Source organism: Pteropus vampyrus, unplaced genomic scaffold, assembly GCF_000151845.1.
Source record: "Pteropus vampyrus isolate Shadow unplaced genomic scaffold, Pvam_2.0 Scaffold99, whole genome shotgun sequence".
Classification (NCBI taxonomy): domain Eukaryota; kingdom Metazoa; phylum Chordata; class Mammalia; order Chiroptera; family Pteropodidae; genus Pteropus; species Pteropus vampyrus.
In genome coordinates, this window is record NW_011888880.1 from 1,862,397 (window position 1) to 1,868,855 (window position 6,459).

A 6,459-nucleotide genomic window follows, 5' to 3' on the forward strand; every position below is an offset into this window, starting at 1 on the left:
TTCTTACTTGTTTATAATATTGCTTCATTATTATTGGTAAGACAGAGAATCCATAAGAACATAAAATTTGTAACAAACTATGTAAGCTATGAATTTATTGCCATTATCTGCTTTTGTTTTTATATTTCTCTTAATAGGTTGCTTTCTTTCTGATGCATATTCCTCACTTTAATAATGTAGTTAATAAAAAAAATTCTGAAATGAATGCATAAAATACCTTTGAGCCATCAGGAGCTGACCATTTTAATCTTCATAAGAACAAAGATTTCTATCGCCTACAAATATTTGGGCTTTCCTCAACTCGCTACAAATGTCTCATCACATATTATTCAAACTTTTCTTTTTTGTACCATCCTCCTATATATGACATTAATTATACCTGGAAGAGGAAGTCTGTATGCCTTAAGGGCTCCAGGCATCCGTTCCTCCAAAGCCTAAGAAACACTGGATAAAGCAAAATCTTGTGAAACGAGTTAGTTTCTAGTAGTGTGTAATGTGTTGGAAGAGAAAGTGAAGTGAGGTTGGGGAGAATGGGATTTGGAGAAAATATTGTTTTTATCTTCTTTATGCTGCTGTATTGCTTAGTTCACCCCTGGAGACAAACAGAAATGGCCATCTGGATGATGTGCATACAAAAGAATTGTTTGCTAGAGAAACGTCTTTTATTGTGTAAAGAGGTATTTCTTCTCTGCCACACCGTGGCTGAGGTACACATGACTCAGTGGTTCTCATCTGCACTGGCCACTAGAAGAAACTGTAAAAACAGCTATACCCTCTTCAGAGGAGCTGAATGTGACACAGACCTAAATATTTAAAATAGCAGCATGTTACTGTTGTTTTTCTGGCAGCCTTTTACAAATTTTAGATGTGCGGCTGGAGATGGGCACGCAGAGCCACAACCCACGCAGGGAAAGTAGTGGAGACCACAGGACATCTGCAGTCCCTTCCCCGGGCCTCGGGTCTGTGGGGCAGGCAGGGAACGTGCCGCGGGGAAATCCTTTCTAAAAATCGAGTCTGAGGTGTTGAGTTCAAGACCTGATGGCTTCCTTTTTCATGTCCATGTATATTCTCACTTTCCTCATTATTTGCCAAACACACAAGAAGGCTGCCTTTACTTTGACGAGACAAAAATAAAAACTAAATAATTTTCTCAAGTAATCCACAAATTTTATTATTCTGTTATGCTATAGTCCCATGTAAAACTCAGTGATCAACCGAAATATAAAACCAAAAACATTACATGTTCATATTCCTCAGCCCGACATTAGTTTTATTTTTATATGAAATAATTTTTCTATGATTGACTCTCTATATCAAAGCTTTTCATAAACACCCTCTCGATATCTTTTGTCAACACACGATAATGAAGTCTCCTAACAGTTATGGAAATTACATCCTTTTGTTAAAATGCTGACTAGCTACCATTTTGTTTCAACATAGCAATCAGAATAAGTAAAATTTAAGTTTATCTTAAAACTCTTTGGTGATTTGCAGAATAAAGTCTGGATTAGTCATTTTTTTTTTGCAATTATTGTCAAATTTAAGAGATACAAGCATGTGTGAAATACCAGTAGAATAGCCAAAAAACAGATCTCACTTCATTCCTTTAATTTAGCCCTTAACTCTTTCTTCACATTTTTCAAAAAATTTCAGATCCTTTGTGTGTTTGACAGTTACTAGTAATGAATGCTTAAAACTCCAATTCTCAGAATAATATGTAATGTAAAATTGTGCCCACACGCAAATCCATTATTTTGGTATTCTTGTGGGATAGTAATGCTTTAGGTTAAATAACTTTCTCATCCTTTCGAGGTAAAATAATGAATAAGTAGGAAAAGAATTTCAAACTTTCATTCCTGGGTGTTTGAATCCTAATCAGCTTAGAAAGTGATGTAAGTTACAGTATAGCTAACACTTCTCACGTTACAGAACTGGTGAAAACCGCCATTAACTGCAAAAGACACCAAGGCCCACAGAGAAATGACATGGCCAGGGAATTAGCTAGAGAGGGTCTGGGTGCGTTTTCTTCCTTCTTTGTTTAGTGCTCTTTTTAAATGACACGAGGCTGCTTCTTGGATATAAAGAGATCGTAAAACTAAAACTTACTTCATTTTAGGTATAATTTTACCTTTTCCCCCAAACCTGTTAATTTATATGAACTAGTTTGAGGTTTGCGAAGGGAGGATTTTTTGTCCCCTCGTTGCTGGCCAGCTCTACAGGGCATTGCCAAATGGCAGGCGATAGGACAAAGCAAAGAAGGAGCTCTGGGAAACAGACAGCCAAGGTCTCCAGACTGGAGGTTCAAGGATGGACTGCATTCGCCATGCCAATTGCACTAAACAGAGTCCTTTAAATGTTTCAACAACAACAGCTATACTGTAAGCATAGTTTATTGATTCTACTTTTCATCTCAGTAAAAACAAGAATATTTGGTCGCAGTCAGAGATAAACCTATGGGGCCATTTCCACACTGGCCCAGATCTGGGCTTTCTGTGGTGGCTCCTGTCAGCTACAGGTGAGGGTGAAGGGAAGGCCACCAGGATGGGCCTGATGCAAATGAACCCTTCCTATGAATAGCTCTTAGGAAGTACAAATCGTGACCACCTAATTTTGTAAAACAACAGATTCTCTCTAAATGTTGTTTGCAGGAAAGTGCTGAACTGTGAAAGTATCTGATATTTCTGACACACTTCAGTTTTTCTCTGCCAGGAGTGAGTGTTCTGCAGCCTGTAATCAGATCGACAGAACGTGGCCGCTGCAAGTGCCGGCTACGTGAGAATAATCTACTTCAGAGAAAGCTTGGCTTCATCCCTGTGTTCGTTCTAATAAAGTTTTAGATCGAATTCTCCTAATCCGCACACATATAGATATATGGATCTCTCCACAGTAAATAACACTATTAACAAATACTTGTCCCATCTCTATCCACACACCAGTAATTTGCCTGCTGTATCATTTCTCTAGACATTATAAAGGAATTAATCATATATATGATGTGTTAAACATTTGCTGCGAAATTAAATATACCGGTAACGGCTACAAATTTTAAAAGCTAGTCTTTATTCAGACTTGACTATGGGCCAAGCACTGTGCTAAGCATTTCACCTGCATTAGATCATTTAATCCTCACCAATTTCATGCAGTTGATTGATACCAGAAGTAGCCGAAATTTATATATGAAGAAGCAGAAGCTTAAGCAAGTTAAGTAAGTTACAGAAGGTCACACGGCAAGTAGCAAAGGCAAGAGAAGGCAGCTGAAGAAGTCAGAAGCGAGATCACAGGAATGAGATCTCAGAAAGGACGTTTGAACATTGCTCATAGTGTGACGAGAATACACAGCAGCTTTCTGAACAACAGAATGTCATACTCTGATCCCTTTTCGCGTATATATGGTAAAACATACATAATATAAAATACATCATTTTAATCATTTTTAAATGTACGATTCAGTGGCGTTGAGAACATCTGAATTGTTGTGCAACCACCACCACAATCTGTCCCCAGAAGTTTTTCATATTCCCAAACTGAAACCCCGTACTCATTAAACACGGACTTCTTTCCCCAGCCTCTGGTAACCGCCATTCTACTGTCTGTCTCTATGAGTCTGATGACTCTAGGTACCTTGTATACGTGGAATCACACAATATTTGGCCTTCGTGGCTGGCTTATTTCATTTGGCATAAAATTTCCAAAGTTCATTCATGTCATAGCATGTAGCAGAATTTCATTCCTTTTATGACTGAATAATAGTCCACTGTATGAATATACTCCATTTTGTTTATGTAGCGGGTTAAATAAAATTTGCTATCAAAAGTAATTTTGTTCCTTTTTACTTTTTTTAAACTTGGCTTCGGAACATGAAAAATGACATACGTGGCTCGCATTCGTGGCAACCGTTGTATGTCTCCCGGGCGGTGTTGTTTTAGAGTCTTCACTCTATGAGAAGTCTTCACTTATGGAGAAGATTGGAAAAAACTCCCTTAAAATTTTTTTAAGTGTCATGAAGAAGAAAGAAAAGCAGGTTCTTGCTGACTATAAGAATGTCAAGAGGACTATGCCCCACACCAGCTCAAAACGCCCCAGAAATAGCATTTTTCTATGAAGGATAAATGACTTTATGGACAAAGACAGCACATGTTATGGTGGATCGGTCACCGAAGAGAACTCAAAGAAATCGAATCGGCAGTTCATTCATCACGGAGGGCAGAGGAATCCGACAGGAAACAGGAACCACTGCTCACTGCTACCCCGATGAAGGTTAAAATGGGCACCAAGTCGTCAACAGAAGGAAACATGAATAAGTTCTGTGAAATGTTTATTGACCTCTCTAAGCAAGATATCATGCCATGACAGAAACATTTCGCTAGGAAGATTTTTTTAGAAGTCACAAATCTGGTTATAAAGAATCACGAAAGCTGAACCGAAACACACCAGCCGCGTGGGAAGCATTGGATGAACTGGGCATCGTCCTCACTCACCACCGCTCCTGTTCAGATATGCAAGGACAGAATACATGCGGGTATTGAGGGTTCAGGCTGGAACCTGACTAGAAAATGCAGTAGCTTCCAAAACGCAATTTCAACCTGGTGAGTGCTCATACAGTGACGTCCTCTATATGCACAACAGTATTCCATTTCTTTGTTCCAAAGTCGATAGAGCCGTCTAACTTGTTTTGCTGGCAGTGATGAAAATGTGTGGTGAGCCACCCATTCCCCCATTTGACATAGGACAGCATAGTCCCCTCAAAGGGAAGACCAACAGCCTGGTGGGTAGGGGTGGTTGCGAAATTAACATCCGCCATTATTGTTCATGGCCAGGCTATCTCAGGCCAGTGGCATGGTTTGGAGATCTGAGTTTTCAGTAAAATTGCATATCTTTATGTGAGCGTGTTTTAAAAATTCTATATAACCTCTTTCGGCATTGTATCTATCTTTCCAAAAACTATATATAAATTACTTAGTCCATCCTAGAGCTACCATCATTGAGACTGCAAGCTACCCTCCTATGGCTGCTTGTTTGTGAATTCTAGAAGCTGGTGGAAACTGAAGATCTGTATATCCCATTACCTACCACACCCATAGATAGAGCAAATACATATATACATCTTATAAAGAAAAAGCTCTGCTGACAGGTATAAGTTTTCCAATTATCACAAGAAACCTTTTCTAAACAATTTCTTATTTAGGAACGATAGGACATAAAAGAGAATAATGATATGTGGTTACACAACTTGCGTGTGATCAGATGACACTCCATGCCAGAGAGGGCTAGAACATAATTATCTGAATTTTGGCCAAGTAGTTCTGATAACTAAATTTCATGCTAGGTGCGGGTTTCAGAGCATTTGCGTTCCAGCCTAAGCTCTCTTATCCGTACGGCCCCTGCTAAAGTTCGCCACGTAATCTTTTCTCTGGAGGAGAGGGTTAGACCCATTTGCTTTTTATTACTCCCTACAGCAGCTGGAGTCTGGGGCCAAGAATTGCTGCTGAAAGACAGAAGTGACCTGTCCTGCCACCCCTCCTTGTGGCTGTACTGATGAACATGTCTATTACAGACCCTGTCATTCCACAGAGCCAAAGGCCAGGACAGAGAACACAGCAGCGTCTCCTGTGATGGGGCAGCACGTGCCCACCAGCCCACATGTCTGGGCCCTGGTGTTTCACAAGAACGATTATTGATAGGGATGCAAAACCTGCTCACCAAAGAGCCAGACAGAGGGGACAAGGGATAAGCGAAGCACAGTGCTGATAAAAGTGCCATTTGATACCTACTTTCCCTTCTTGAAGATTTGTTTCTCAGCTCCTAGAACAGCCTGTGCATAGTAGGTACTCAGCACTGGATATATATTTCCGCCTGGTTAAATTTAGTCCTCTGCTCCTAAAAGACCACACTCAACTGTGACACGTAACAAGTCAGCTATGCTTATGTGCCCTGTGAAAAAGACAGTCCTTGTAGAAAGTTCTTGCGATTCCTGTTACTCAGCATGGACCCCTTTTCACAATTTCCTTACTTTGTGTACACGGGTTAGGAATGAAGCCCTTTAGTTCTGTTTGTGACTCTCCAGAGCAGGACAGTAGCCTCCAGAAGCACTTATGAGAGGAGTAAAGACTTTATGCAAATCCCAGGCCCCACAATAAGACACGTCTCAGCTGTCAAACACATTATTTACAACGAGGAGGATGGGGACAGGGGCAGGAGCAGGGTTTGGATTTTAAATAAAGCAAGTATGCAAAACCAGAAGACCACAGTTTCAAACAGGAAAAGCAATGGAAATTTGGAATGCTGAGATCTCCTCACTGGCTTATAATATTAAACGCCAGTGTCAGATAACAAATATCGGGTACTTGAGAAACCACAAGGTTGAAAAAGTCGACTTTTGCTTGAAATCTATATTTCCTAGGGCTCGGGAGGAAGAACAACAGTGGAACTCTGCCAAGGGAGGAGGCAGAGACAGCAGAG